Source organism: Oncorhynchus masou, chromosome 17, assembly GCF_036934945.1.
Source record: "Oncorhynchus masou masou isolate Uvic2021 chromosome 17, UVic_Omas_1.1, whole genome shotgun sequence".
Taxonomy (NCBI): domain Eukaryota; kingdom Metazoa; phylum Chordata; class Actinopteri; order Salmoniformes; family Salmonidae; genus Oncorhynchus; species Oncorhynchus masou.
This window is the reverse complement of record NC_088228.1, coordinates 8,231,673-8,246,068: the sequence shown is the minus strand read 5'-3', so window position 1 is coordinate 8,246,068 and position 14,396 is coordinate 8,231,673. Positions and strand designations below refer to the sequence as shown.

Here is a 14,396-nt window from a genome sequence, read left to right as displayed (position 1 = left end):
TAGAAACTCAATGGGCATTCAATTGAAAACTACCCACTTCAAAAAATCCCACCTCCTGGATAAATTGTCCTCAGGTTTTCGCCTGCCAAATCAGTTCTGTTATACTCAGAGACAATATCTTAACAGTTTTGGAAACTTTAGAGTGTGTTCTATCCAAATCTACCATTTATATGCATATCCGAGTTTCTGGGCCTGAGTAACAGGCAGTTTACTTTGGGAACGTTTCTCATCCAGGCGTCAAAAAACTGCCCCCAAGCATACATTAAACTAACTGTTCGAAGACTGACAATCACATGATTTCATTTAGGATTTTGCAGTGTGCCAGATTTTGTGAGAGACAATTTTCATCAAAGGCAGCATTGGTTTGTTCGTTTCCGTGCGAGATCAGTACTGTAAAGCCACATTGGAACTTGTGCTGATTCACTGAGTAAAGAAGGCAGAGATTGCGCACATAAAAACCATGACCACGACGTGAGTTGAACACGCAACCTTCTGATCTGGAGTCAGACGCGCTACCATTGCGCCACGAGGTCTTTGACATTTCACATCTTTGGAGAGGATGCCTAGTTCAGATTTCGATGACTGTATAATTTGGAATGGAGGCCTGGTTCTCTGGGGAAATTAACCATCTGACATTGCCACCCCCATCACCACGTGCCTCTGCCCGGCAGGTTAAGTGTATGAAAATAAGCAAATGCAGAGCCCAGATAGCTCAGTTGGTAGAGCATCAGACTTTTAATCTGAGGGTCCAGGGTTCAAGTCCCTGTTTGGGCGTTGCTTTAATGTTCACCTTCCTTCAGGAGGCAGTCTTTCTGTACTTCCATTTTCCATGACATCTTCACCTGTGGACAATCCACCCCCAGAGCCAAAACAGCTTAGTCTGAAGACTTTAGGATTTTTAATCTGAACCTCCAGGTTGAACCTCTCTGGCGCAGGTGTTCTGCAAGCAACCGACCTCGACAACATTCGGTGAAATTGAAGAGCGCCAAATTCAAAATACAGAAATAGTCAATATAAACATTCACAAAAATACAAATGTTATACATCGGTTTAAAGATTAACTTCTTGTTCACCCAGCCGCTTTGTCACATTTCAAATAGGATTTCCTGCGAAAGCATACCATGCCATTATCTGAGGACAGCGCCCCACTTACAAAAGCATACAAACATATTCCAACCAAGTAGACGAGTCACGAAAGTCATAAATAGTGATAAAATTAGTCACTTACCTTCGAAGATCTTAATCTGGATGCAGTCACAAGAGTCCCAGCTCCACAAAAATAGTTTGTTTTGTTCGAGAAAGTCCCTCTTTATATCCCAAAAACTCTGTTTTGTTGGCGCATTGTCTTCAGTAATACACTGGCTCAAAGGAGGTCAAATCATGCAGACGAATACATCCTTATAGTACCGGCAAAGTTTGTTGAAACGATGTTCATAATTAATCCTCACGTTGTCAATTGTCTAAATAATCGATACATTTTCAACCGTACAATTGCGTATTCAATAGAAATGAAAAACAACGAGGGAGGGCACTCTGTCACGCGCGCAAACCAGCACTGCATGCTTCCTCAGTCCACTGACAGCAAGGTCTCATTCTTCTTCATTTTTCAGAAAACAAGCCTGAAACAATGTCTAAAGACTGGTGACATCTAGTTGTAGCCATAGGAACTGCAATCTGGGTCCGAACCCATTAGAAACTCAATGGGCATTCAATTGAAAACTACCCACTTCAAAAAATCCCACCTCCTGGATAAATTGTCCTCAGGTTTTCGCCTGCCAAATCAGTTCTGTTATACTCAGAGACAATATCTTAACAGTTTTGGAAACTTTAGAGTGTGTTCTATCCAAATCTACCATTTATATGCATATCCGAGTTTCTGGGCCTGAGTAACAGGCAGTTTACTTTGGGAACGTTTCTCATCCAGGCGTCAAAAAACTGCCCCCAAGCATACATTAAACTAACTGTTCGAAGACTGACAATCACATGATTTCATTTAGGATTTTGCAGTGTGCCAGATTTTGTGAGAGACAATTTTCATCAAAGGCAGCATTGGTTTGTTCGTTTCCGTGCGAGATCAGTACTGTAAAGCCACATTGGAACTTGTGCTGATTCACTGAGTAAAGAAGGCAGAGATTGCGCACATAAAAACCATGACCACGACGTGAGTTGAACACGCAACCTTCTGATCTGGAGTCAGACGCGCTACCATTGCGCCACGAGGTCTTTGACATTTCACATCTTTGGAGAGGATGCCTAGTTCAGATTTCGATGACTGTATAATTTGGAATGGAGGCCTGGTTCTCTGGGGAAATTAACCATCTGACATTGCCACCCCCATCACCACGTGCCTCTGCCCGGCAGGTTAAGTGTATGAAAATAAGCAAATGCAGAGCCCAGATAGCTCAGTTGGTAGAGCATCAGACTTTTAATCTGAGGGTCCAGGGTTCAAGTCCCTGTTTGGGCGTTGCTTTAATGTTCACCTTCCTTCAGGAGGCAGTCTTTCTGTACTTCCATTTTCCATGACATCTTCACCTGTGGACAATCCACCCCCAGAGCCAAAACAGCTTAGTCTGAAGACTTTAGGATTTTTAATCTGAACCTCCAGGTTGAACCTCTCTGGCGCAGGTGTTCTGCAAGCAACCGACCTCGACAACATTCGGTGAAATTGAAGAGCGCCAAATTCAAAATACAGAAATAGTCAATATAAACATTCACAAAAATACAAATGTTATACATCGGTTTAAAGATTAACTTCTTGTTCACCCAGCCGCTTTGTCACATTTCAAATAGGATTTCCTGCGAAAGCATACCATGCCATTATCTGAGGACAGCGCCCCACTTACAAAAGCATACAAACATATTCCAACCAAGTAGACGAGTCACGAAAGTCATAAATAGTGATAAAATTAGTCACTTACCTTCGAAGATCTTAATCTGGATGCAGTCACAAGAGTCCCAGCTCCACAAAAATAGTTTGTTTTGTTCGAGAAAGTCCCTCTTTATATCCCAAAAACTCTGTTTTGTTGGCGCATTGTCTTCAGTAATACACTGGCTCAAAGGAGGTCAAATCATGCAGACGAATACATCCTTATAGTACCGGCAAAGTTTGTTGAAACGATGTTCATAATTAATCCTCACGTTGTCAATTGTCTAAATAATCGATACATTTTCAACCGTACAATTGCGTATTCAATAGAAATGAAAAACAACGAAGGGAGGGCACTCTGTCACGCGCGCAAACCAGCACTGCATGCTTCCTCAGTCCACTGACAGCAAGGTCTCATTCTTCTTCATTTTTCAGAAAACAAGCCTGAAACAATGTCTAAAGACTGGTGACATCTAGTTGTAGCCATAGGAACTGCAATCTGGGTCCGAACCCATTAGAAACTCAATGGGCATTCAATTGAAAACTACCCACTTCAAAAAAATCCCACCTCCTGGATAAATTGTCCTCAGGTTTTCGCCTGCCAAATCAGTTCTGTTATACTCAGAGACAATATCTTAACAGTTTTGGAAACTTTAGAGTGTGTTCTATCCAAATCTACCATTTATATGCATATCCGAGTTTCTGGGCCTGAGTAACAGGCAGTTTACTTTGGGAACGTTTCTCATCCAGGCGTCAAAAAACTGCCCCCAAGCATACATTAAACTAACTGTTCGAAGACTGACAATCACATGATTTCATTTAGGATTTTGCAGTGTGCCAGATTTTGTGAGAGACAATTTTCATCAAAGGCAGCATTGGTTTGTTCGTTTCCGTGCGAGATCAGTACTGTAAAGCCACATTGGAACTTGTGCTGATTCACTGAGTAAAGAAGGCAGAGATTGCGCACATAAAAACCATGACCACGACGTGAGTTGAACACGCAACCTTCTGATCTGGAGTCAGACGCGCTACCATTGCGCCACGAGGTCTTTGACATTTCACATCTTTGGAGAGGATGCCTAGTTCAGATTTCGATGACTGTATAATTTGGAATGGAGGCCTGGTTCTCTGGGGAAATTAACCATCTGACATTGCCACCCCCATCACACGTGCCTCTGCCCGGCAGGTTAAGTGTATGAAAATAAGCAAATGCAGAGCCCAGATAGCTCAGTTGGTAGAGCATCAGACTTTTAATCTGAGGGTCCAGGGTTCAAGTCCCTGTTTGGGCGTTGCTTTAATGTTCACCTTCCTTCAGGAGGCAGTCTTTCTGTACTTCCATTTTCCATGACATCTTCACCTGTGGACAATCCACCCCCAGAGCCAAAACAGCTTAGTCTGAAGACTTTAGGATTTTTAATCTGAACCTCCAGGTTGAACCTCTCTGGCGCAGGTGTTCTGCAAGCAACCGACCTCGACAACATTCGGTGAAATTGAAGAGCGCCAAATTCAAAATACAGAAATAGTCAATATAAACATTCACAAAAATACAAATGTTATACATCGGTTTAAAGATTAACTTCTTGTTCACCCAGCCGCTTTGTCACATTTCAAATAGGATTTCCTGCGAAAGCATACCATGCCATTATCTGAGGACAGCGCCCCACTTCAAAAGCATACAAACATATTCCAACCAAGTAGACGAGTCACGAAAGTCATAAATAGTGATAAAATTAGTCACTTACCTTCGAAGATCTTAATCTGGATGCAGTCACAAGAGTCCCAGCTCCACAAAAATAGTTTGTTTTGTTCGAGAAAGTCCCTCTTTATATCCCAAAAACTCTGTTTTGTTGGCGCATTGTCTTCAGTAATACACTGGCTCAAAGGAGGTCAAATCATGCAGACGAATACATCCTTATAGTACCGGCAAAGTTTGTTGAAACGATGTTCATAATTAATCCTCACGTTGTCAATTGTCTAAATAATCGATACATTTTCAACCGTACAATTGCGTATTCAATAGAAATGAAAAACAACGAAGGGAGGGCACTCTGTCACGCGCGCAAACCAGCACTGCATGCTTCCTCAGTCCACTGACAGCAAGGTCTCATTCTTCTTCATTTTTCAGAAAACAAGCCTGAAACAATGTCTAAAGACTGGTGACATCTAGTTGTAGCCATAGGAACTGCAATCTGGGTCCGAACCCATTAGAAACTCAATGGGCATTCAATTGAAAACTACCCACTTCAAAAAAATCCCACCTCCTGGATAAATTGTCCTCAGGTTTTCGCCTGCCAAATCAGTTCTGTTATACTCAGAGACAATATCTTAACAGTTTTGGAAACTTTAGAGTGTGTTCTATCCAAATCTACCATTTATATGCATATCCGAGTTTCTGGGCCTGAGTAACAGGCAGTTTACTTTGGGAACGTTTCTCATCCAGGCGTCAAAAAACTGCCCCCAAGCATACATTAAACTAACTGTTCGAAGACTGACAATCACATGATTTCATTTAGGATTTTGCAGTGTGCCAGATTTTGTGAGAGACAATTTTCATCAAAGGCAGCATTGGTTTGTTCGTTTCCGTGCGAGATCAGTACTGTAAAGCCACATTGGAACTTGTGCTGATTCACTGAGTAAAGAAGGCAGAGATTGCGCACATAAAAACCATGACCACGACGTGAGTTGAACACGCAACCTTCTGATCTGGAGTCAGACGCGCTACCATTGCGCCACGAGGTCTTTGACATTTCACATCTTTGGAGAGGATGCCTAGTTCAGATTTCGATGACTGTATAATTTGGAATGGAGGCCTGGTTCTCTGGGGAAATTAACCATCTGACATTGCCACCCCCATCACCACGTGCCTCTGCCCGGCAGGTTAAGTGTATGAAAATAAGCAAATGCAGAGCCCAGATAGCTCAGTTGGTAGAGCATCAGACTTTTAATCTGAGGGTCCAGGGTTCAAGTCCCTGTTTGGGCGTTGCTTTAATGTTCACCTTCCTTCAGGAGGCAGTCTTTCTGTACTTCCATTTTCCATGACATCTTCACCTGTGGACAATCCACCCCCAGAGCCAAAACAGCTTAGTCTGAAGACTTTAGGATTTTTAATCTGAACCTCCAGGTTGAACCTCTCTGGCGCAGGTGTTCTGCAAGCAACCGACCTCGACAACATTCGGTGAAATTGAAGAGCGCCAAATTCAAAATACAGAAATAGTCAATATAAACATTCACAAAAATACAAATGTTATACATCGGTTTAAAGATTAACTTCTTGTTCACCCAGCCGCTTTGTCACATTTCAAATAGGATTTCCTGCGAAAGCATACCATGCCATTATCTGAGGACAGCGCCCCACTTACAAAAGCATACAAACATATTCCAACCAAGTAGACGAGTCACGAAAGTCATAAATAGTGATAAAATTAGTCACTTACCTTCGAAGATCTTAATCTGGATGCAGTCACAAGAGTCCCAGCTCCACAAAAATAGTTTGTTTTGTTCGAGAAAGTCCCTTTTATATCCCAAAAACTCTGTTTTGTTGGCGCATTGTCTTCAGTAATACACTGGCTCAAAGGAGGTCAAATCATGCAGACGAATACATCCTTATAGTACCGGCAAAGTTTGTTGAAACGATGTTCATAATTAATCCTCACGTTGTCAATTGTCTAAATAATCGATACATTTTCAACCGTACAATTGCGTATTCAATAGAAATGAAAAACAACGAAGGGAGGGCACTCTGTCACGCGCGCAAACCAGCACTGCATGCTTCCTCAGTCCACTGACAGCAAGGTCTCATTCTTCTTCATTTTTCAGAAAACAAGCCTGAAACAATGTCTAAAGACTGGTGACATCTAGTTGTAGCCATAGGAACTGCAATCTGGGTCCGAACCCATTAGAAACTCAATGGGCATTCAATTGAAAACTACCCACTTCAAAAAATCCCACCTCCTGGATAAATTGTCCTCAGGTTTTCGCCTGCCAAATCAGTTCTGTTATACTCAGAGACAATATCTTAACAGTTTTGGAAACTTTAGAGTGTGTTCTATCCAAATCTACCATTTATATGCATATCCGAGTTTCTGGGCCTGAGTAACAGGCAGTTTACTTTGGGAACGTTTCTCATCCAGGCGTCAAAAAACTGCCCCCAAGCATACATTAAACTAACTGTTCGAAGACTGACAATCACATGATTTCATTTAGGATTTTGCAGTGTGCCAGATTTTGTGAGAGACAATTTTCATCAAAGGCAGCATTGGTTTGTTCGTTTCCGTGCGAGATCAGTACTGTAAAGCCACATTGGAACTTGTGCTGATTCACTGAGTAAAGAAGGCAGAGATTGCGCACATAAAAACCATGACCACGACGTGAGTTGAACACGCAACCTTCTGATCTGGAGTCAGACGCGCTACCATTGCGCCACGAGGTCTTTGACATTTCACATCTTTGGAGAGGATGCCTAGTTCAGATTTCGATGACTGTATAATTTGGAATGGAGGCCTGGTTCTCTGGGGAAATTAACCATCTGACATTGCCACCCCCATCACCACGTGCCTCTGCCCGGCAGGTTAAGTGTATGAAAATAAGCAAATGCAGAGCCCAGATAGCTCAGTTGGTAGAGCATCAGACTTTTAATCTGAGGGTCCAGGGTTCAAGTCCCTGTTTGGGCGTTGCTTTAATGTTCACCTTCCTTCAGGAGGCAGTCTTTCTGTACTTCCATTTTCCATGACATCTTCACCTGTGGACAATCCACCCCCAGAGCCAAAACAGCTTAGTCTGAAGACTTTAGGATTTTTAATCTGAACCTCCAGGTTGAACCTCTCTGGCGCAGGTGTTCTGCAAGCAACCGACCTCGACAACATTCGGTGAAATTGAAGAGCGCCAAATTCAAAATACAGAAATAGTCAATATAAACATTCACAAAAATACAAATGTTATACATCGGTTTAAAGATTAACTTCTTGTTCACCCAGCCGCTTTGTCACATTTCAAATAGGATTTCCTGCGAAAGCATACCATGCCATTATCTGAGGACAGCGCCCCACTTACAAAAGCATACAAACATATTCCAACCAAGTAGACGAGTCACGAAAGTCATAAATAGTGATAAAATTAGTCACTTACCTTCGAAGATCTTAATCTGGATGCAGTCACAAGAGTCCCAGCTCCACAAAAATAGTTTGTTTTGTTCGAGAAAGTCCCTCTTTATATCCCAAAAACTCTGTTTTGTTGGCGCATTGTCTTCAGTAATACACTGGCTCAAAGGAGGTCAAATCATGCAGACGAATACATCCTTATAGTACCGGCAAAGTTTGTTGAAACGATGTTCATAATTAATCCTCACGTTGTCAATTGTCTAAATAATCGATACATTTTCAACCGTACAATTGCGTATTCAATAGAAATGAAAAACAACGAAGGGAGGGCACTCTGTCACGCGCGCAAACCAGCACTGCATGCTTCCTCAGTCCACTGACAGCAAGGTCTCATTCTTCTTCATTTTTCAGAAAACAAGCCTGAAACAATGTCTAAAGACTGGTGACATCTAGTTGTAGCCATAGGAACTGCAATCTGGGTCCGAACCCATTAGAAACTCAATGGGCATTCAATTGAAAACTACCCACTTCAAAAAAATCCCACCTCCTGGATAAATTGTCCTCAGGTTTTCGCCTGCCAAATCAGTTCTGTTATACTCAGAGACAATATCTTAACAGTTTTGGAAACTTTAGAGTGTGTTCTATCCAAATCTACCATTTATATGCATATCCGAGTTTCTGGGCCTGAGTAACAGGCAGTTTACTTTGGGAACGTTTCTCATCCAGGCGTCAAAAAACTGCCCCCAAGCATACATTAAACTAACTGTTCGAAGACTGACAATCACATGATTTCATTTAGGATTTTGCAGTGTGCCAGATTTTGTGAGAGACAATTTTCATCAAAGGCAGCATTGGTTTGTTCGTTTCCGTGCGAGATCAGTACTGTAAAGCCACATTGGAACTTGTGCTGATTCACTGAGTAAAGAAGGCAGAGATTGCGCACATAAAAACCATGACCACGACGTGAGTTGAACACGCAACCTTCTGATCTGGAGTCAGACGCGCTACCATTGCGCCACGAGGTCTTTGACATTTCACATCTTTGGAGAGGATGCCTAGTTCAGATTTCGATGACTGTATAATTTGGAATGGAGGCCTGGTTCTCTGGGGAAATTAACCATCTGACATTGCCACCCCCATCACCACGTGCCTCTGCCCGGCAGGTTAAGTGTATGAAAATAAGCAAATGCAGAGCCCAGATAGCTCAGTTGGTAGAGCATCAGACTTTTAATCTGAGGGTCCAGGGTTCAAGTCCCTGTTTGGGCGTTGCTTTAATGTTCACCTTCCTTCAGGAGGCAGTCTTTCTGTACTTCCATTTTCCATGACATCTTCACCTGTGGACAATCCACCCCCAGAGCCAAAACAGCTTAGTCTGAAGACTTTAGGATTTTTAATCTGAACCTCCAGGTTGAACCTCTCTGGCGCAGGTGTTCTGCAAGCAACCGACCTCGACAACATTCGGTGAAATTGAAGAGCGCCAAATTCAAAATACAGAAATAGTCAATATAAACATTCACAAAAATACAAATGTTATACATCGGTTTAAAGATTAACTTCTTGTTCACCCAGCCGCTTTGTCACTTTCAAATAGATTTCCTGCGAAAGCATACCATGCCATTATCTGAGGACAGCGCCCCACTTACAAAAGCATACAAACATATTCCAACCAAGTAGACGAGTCACGAAAGTCATAAATAGCGATAAAATTAGTCACTTACCTTCGAAGATCTTAATCTGGATGCAGTCACAAGAGTCCCAGCTCCACAAAAATTGTTTGTTTTGTTCGAGAAAGTCCCTCTTTATATCCCAAAAACTCTGTTTTGTTGGCGCATTGTCTTCAGTAATACACTGGCTCAAAGGAGGTCAAATCATGCAGACGAATACATCCTTATAGTACCGGCAAAGTTTGTTGAAACGATGTTCATAATTAATCCTCACGTTGTCAATTGTCTAAATAATCGATACATTTTCAACCGTACAATTGCGTATTCAATAGAAATGAAAAACAACGAAGGGAGGGCACTCTGTCACGCGCGCAAACCAGCACTGCATGCTTCCTCAGTCCACTGACAGCAAGGTCTCATTCTTCTTCATTTTTCAGAAAACAAGCCTGAAACAATGTCTAAAGACTGGTGACATCTAGTTGTAGCCATAGGAACTGCAATCTGGGTCCGAACCCATTAGAAACTCAATGGGCATTCAATTGAAAACTACCCACTTCAAAAAATCCCACCTCCTGGATAAATTGTCCTCAGGTTTTCGCCTGCCAAATCAGTTCTGTTATACTCAGAGACAATATCTTAACAGTTTTGGAAACTTTAGAGTGTGTTCTATCCAAATCTACCATTTATATGCATATCCGAGTTTCTGGGCCTGAGTAACAGGCAGTTTACTTTGGGAACGTTTCTCATCCAGGCGTCAAAAAACTGCCCCCAAGCATACATTAAACTAACTGTTCGAAGACTGACAATCACATGATTTCATTTAGGATTTTGCAGTGTGCCAGATTTTGTGAGAGACAATTTTCATCAAAGGCAGCATTGGTTTGTTCGTTTCCGTGCGAGATCAGTACTGTAAAGCCACATTGGAACTTGTGCTGATTCACTGAGTAAAGAAGGCAGAGATTGCGCACATAAAAACCATGACCACGACGTGAGTTGAACACGCAACCTTCTGATCTGGAGTCAGACGCGCTACCATTGCGCCACGAGGTCTTTGACATTTCACATCTTTGGAGAGGATGCCTAGTTCAGATTTCAATGACTGTATAATTTGGAATGGAGGCCTGGTTCTCTGGGGAAATTAACCATCTGACATTGCCACCCCCATCACCACGTGCCTCTGCCCGGCAGGTTAAGTGTATGAAAATAAGCAAATGCAGAGCCCAGATAGCTCAGTTGGTAGAGCATCAGACTTTTAATCTGAGGGTCCAGGGTTCAAGTCCCTGTTTGGGCGTTGCTTTAATGTTCACCTTCCTTCAGGAGGCAGTCTTTCTGTACTTCCATTTTCCATGACATCTTCACCTGTGGACAATCCACCCCCAGAGCCAAAACAGCTTAGTCTGAAGACTTTAGGATTTTTGAACCTCCAGGTTGAACCTCTCTGGCGCAGGTGTTCTGCAAGCAACCGACCTCGACAACATTCGGTGAAATTGAAGAGCGCCAAATTCAAAATACAGAAATAGTCAATATAAACATTCACAAAAATACAAATGTTATACATCGGTTTAAAGATTAACTTCTTGTTCACCCAGCCGCTTTGTCACATTTCAAATAGGATTTCCTGCGAAAGCATACCATGCCATTATCTGAGGACAGCGCCCCACTTACAAAAGCATACAAACATATTCCAACCAAGTAGACGAGTCACGAAAGTCATAAATAGCGATAAAATTAGTCACTTACCTTCGAAGATCTTAATCTGGATGCAGTCACAAGAGTCCCAGCTCCACAAAAATTGTTTGTTTTGTTCGAGAAAGTCCCTCTTTATATCCCAAAAACTCTGTTTTGTTGGCGCATTGTCTTCAGTAATACACTGGCTCAAAGGAGGTCAAATCATGCAGACGAATACATCCTTATAGTACCGGCAAAGTTTGTTGAAACGATGTTCATAATTAATCCTCACGTTGTCAATTGTCTAAATAATCGATACATTTTCAACCGTACAATTGCGTATTCAATAGAAATGAAAAACAACGAAGGGAGGGCACTCTGTCACGCGCGCAAACCAGCACTGCATGCTTCCTCAGTCCACTGACAGCAAGGTCTCATTCTTCTTCATTTTTCAGAAAACAAGCCTGAAACAATGTCTAAAGACTGGTGACATCTAGTGGTAGCCATAGGAACTGCAATCTGGGTCCTCACCCATTAGAAACTCAATAGGCATTCAATTGAAAACTACCCACTTCAAAAAATCCCACCTCCTGGATAAATTGTCCTCAGGTTTTCAAATCAGTTCTGTTATACTCAGAGACAATATCTTAACAGTTTTGGAAACTTTAGAGTGTGTTCTATCCAAATCTACCATTTATATGCATATCCGAGTTTCTGGGCCTGAGTAACAGGCAGTTTACTTTGGGAACGTTTCTCATCCAGGCGTCAAAAAACTGCCCCCAAGCATACATTAAACTAACTGTTCGAAGACTGACAATCACATGATTTCATTTAAGATTTTGCAGTGTGCCAGATTTTGTGAGAGACAATTTTCATCAAAGGCAGCATTGGCTTCAGGAGACATTGATGATTTAAACCAGGCCTGGAGTGGCTGTCTAACAGAGTAAGGGGAATGGGAGGAGAACATGGGATGGGAAAAGAGAGGATGAACAAGGACAAGGGGGTTATTGGAACCTTAGTGAAATTAAATGAGTAGGTATTGACAGCATCTATCTTTTCCACATGTTTACTGAACTCTGCGCATGTTAGAAACAAGTTTGGGTGCCCACAAGGGACAAACTACAGAACAGCGGAGCAGTGAGATATATGGAGAAGGTACTTAAGAAACAGGAGTAGGATTGAGAGTTAAAGGAGTGGAAACAGGAGTAGGGTTGAGAGTTAAATGAGTATAAACAGGAGTAGGGTTGAGAATTAAAGGAGTATAAACAGGAGAAGGGTTGAGAGTTAAAGTGTAGGTGGTAAAAGAAAAAAGAGGATTATGGGAGAGTGGGAATATTCAGTGTCACTTTATGTTAGAGTTGACATCAATTGTAGCCAAACTGAAACATGACCCATTGGGGTGAAATGAATTATCTTAATGCTGAAAACGGTCTGCCATGATTTTACTCTGTATAGAATAAATAATATCCCTTTAAAACAAAGCTTTGCCTCAGATAGGTAATAGTGACATAGTCAATGATAAACAGTGTGGAGACACTTGTACTCCTGTACAAAATCTTTCTGTCTCTATATTATCCAATCCTTTTTCCAAGCCAGATTCAGGCTGTGGCGGTGGGGGTACCATTACAGTACATCACAGACGTCTGTCCTATTCATTATTATAGTAGTAGGTCATAGCGTGTAGTTGTGGAAATCCAAGAGGGATGTACACTGTGCACACCGCAGCAAAAAGCGTAGTCCCTCCCCGTTTCAGCCTGAGTTGGTTCCTAGTGAATACTACCCAGTGCATCCCTCTTGCGTTTTCATAACTACACACTATGACATATGGTAATTGTACATGATAAACGTCCTCAGATATCATTAGTATATCATAACTGTAGCATTGCCGTGACATCACAGTAGATAAAGCCAGTTTCACCTTGACCAGTTGGTGGAATCTCCTTTTGCATGATCACCTTTTTTAGAAACGCAATGTCCTCATTTCTGTCCATTATAGGTTTCATCCCAGAGATCACCAAGGACAGCAGTTCAAACACACGTGAAGCAAAGGAGAGAAGAGTTACACACGCACACACACACTCCTCTCCCTCCATTTACAAGAGGGTCAGTGGGAGGGGCTTAAATAACCCATCAGAGCAGAGGACAAGGTCAAGGGTCATGATGGAGGAGTCAAAAGGTGTCAGAGGTCAAACCAAGAGTGTGGTGAAAACATCAGCTAGGGGAGCCCATGTAAGGTATTCCCAGACATACCATCTTATGACATCTACATGTCAGTATGCCAAATTAGTCTTCAATGTCTTCCTTTACACACACTGGTCTAGTCTGACTTTAATAAATATTAATGCTGTGCAGGTCACAGGTCACTCCATCACAAAAAGACTCTCCTCCAAACGTACCTATTGGTCCAATGGAAAGACTCAGCAATACACCTTGTCTGTGGAAAGATAGCTTGGTGAGAATGTTGATATCTACATGCAGTCTTGACATTTGGCTGTATTCACTCATCCCTTTATTTTCTATCAAGGCAAGTTTTTTCATTGTCAATTGGTATTAGATATGTACTGGTTGACCAACTTGGATAGTTGCATTGGCTGGCACGTCATTCCTAAACAAAAGACAACAGAATTATGATTTGACCTCTTATCAGAGATGACATTTACTGGAGCATACGGTGAACCTGTCCTGTTCTGTGAAGTCTCAGCGTCAGATGTGTAATGAAGTGTCCGACGATCTTGAAGGAGTAGAAAAATGAAAGGAAACAGCTGTCATCCGAAGTCGTGTTCCTTTGTATGGTACTGCTGCCACCAAGTGGATAAGATAGGCAATGACATGTTCTTTTTTAAACTTTTTTTTAAATTGAACCTTTATTTAACTAGGTAAGTCAGCTAAGAACAAATTATTATTTACAATGACGGCCTACCTCGGCCAAACCCGGACGACGCTGGGCCAATTGTGCGCTGCCCTATGGGACATGTCCTGTTTTGCAGGTCTATTATTTTGTTTTGTGTGGTACCCGACTGATTTCAGATAGAAATGTGAGTTATCGATCTGTAACTCTAAGGCTGGGTTCACACAGGCAGCCCAATTCTGATATTTTTTTCA

The 14,396-nt window shown here is 42.0% G+C and overlaps 14 non-coding genes across 14 annotated transcripts; 7 read left to right on the top strand and 7 right to left on the bottom strand.

The window, feature by feature from the left end:
* Window positions 1-461: 461 nt before the first annotated feature.
* trnaw-cca (transfer RNA tryptophan (anticodon CCA)) lies at window positions 462-533 on the bottom strand. Its single transcript has one exon. It is a non-coding gene; the product is annotated as a tRNA-Trp (tRNA).
* Window positions 534-701: 168 nt separating this feature from the next.
* trnak-uuu (transfer RNA lysine (anticodon UUU)) lies at window positions 702-774 on the top strand. Its single transcript has one exon. It is a non-coding gene; the product is annotated as a tRNA-Lys (tRNA).
* A 1,377-nt stretch (window positions 775-2,151) lies between these two features.
* Window positions 2,152-2,223, bottom strand: trnaw-cca (transfer RNA tryptophan (anticodon CCA)). Its single transcript has one exon. It is a non-coding gene; the product is annotated as a tRNA-Trp (tRNA).
* Window positions 2,224-2,391: 168 nt separating this feature from the next.
* trnak-uuu (transfer RNA lysine (anticodon UUU)) lies at window positions 2,392-2,464 on the top strand. Its single transcript has one exon. It is a non-coding gene; the product is annotated as a tRNA-Lys (tRNA).
* A 1,379-nt stretch (window positions 2,465-3,843) lies between these two features.
* On the bottom strand, window positions 3,844-3,915 carry trnaw-cca (transfer RNA tryptophan (anticodon CCA)). The gene has a single exon. It is a non-coding gene; the product is annotated as a tRNA-Trp (tRNA).
* A 167-nt stretch (window positions 3,916-4,082) lies between these two features.
* On the top strand, window positions 4,083-4,155 carry trnak-uuu (transfer RNA lysine (anticodon UUU)). The gene has a single exon. It is a non-coding gene; the product is annotated as a tRNA-Lys (tRNA).
* A 1,378-nt stretch (window positions 4,156-5,533) lies between these two features.
* trnaw-cca (transfer RNA tryptophan (anticodon CCA)) lies at window positions 5,534-5,605 on the bottom strand. The gene has a single exon. It is a non-coding gene; the product is annotated as a tRNA-Trp (tRNA).
* Window positions 5,606-5,773: 168 nt separating this feature from the next.
* trnak-uuu (transfer RNA lysine (anticodon UUU)) lies at window positions 5,774-5,846 on the top strand. Its single transcript has one exon. It is a non-coding gene; the product is annotated as a tRNA-Lys (tRNA).
* Window positions 5,847-7,223: 1,377 nt separating this feature from the next.
* Window positions 7,224-7,295, bottom strand: trnaw-cca (transfer RNA tryptophan (anticodon CCA)). Its single transcript has one exon. It is a non-coding gene; the product is annotated as a tRNA-Trp (tRNA).
* A 168-nt stretch (window positions 7,296-7,463) lies between these two features.
* On the top strand, window positions 7,464-7,536 carry trnak-uuu (transfer RNA lysine (anticodon UUU)). The gene has a single exon. It is a non-coding gene; the product is annotated as a tRNA-Lys (tRNA).
* Window positions 7,537-8,915: 1,379 nt separating this feature from the next.
* Window positions 8,916-8,987, bottom strand: trnaw-cca (transfer RNA tryptophan (anticodon CCA)). Its single transcript has one exon. It is a non-coding gene; the product is annotated as a tRNA-Trp (tRNA).
* A 168-nt stretch (window positions 8,988-9,155) lies between these two features.
* Window positions 9,156-9,228, top strand: trnak-uuu (transfer RNA lysine (anticodon UUU)). The gene has a single exon. It is a non-coding gene; the product is annotated as a tRNA-Lys (tRNA).
* Window positions 9,229-10,604: 1,376 nt separating this feature from the next.
* On the bottom strand, window positions 10,605-10,676 carry trnaw-cca (transfer RNA tryptophan (anticodon CCA)). The gene has a single exon. It is a non-coding gene; the product is annotated as a tRNA-Trp (tRNA).
* A 168-nt stretch (window positions 10,677-10,844) lies between these two features.
* On the top strand, window positions 10,845-10,917 carry trnak-uuu (transfer RNA lysine (anticodon UUU)). Its single transcript has one exon. It is a non-coding gene; the product is annotated as a tRNA-Lys (tRNA).
* The last annotated feature ends 3,479 nt before the right edge of the window (window positions 10,918-14,396 follow it).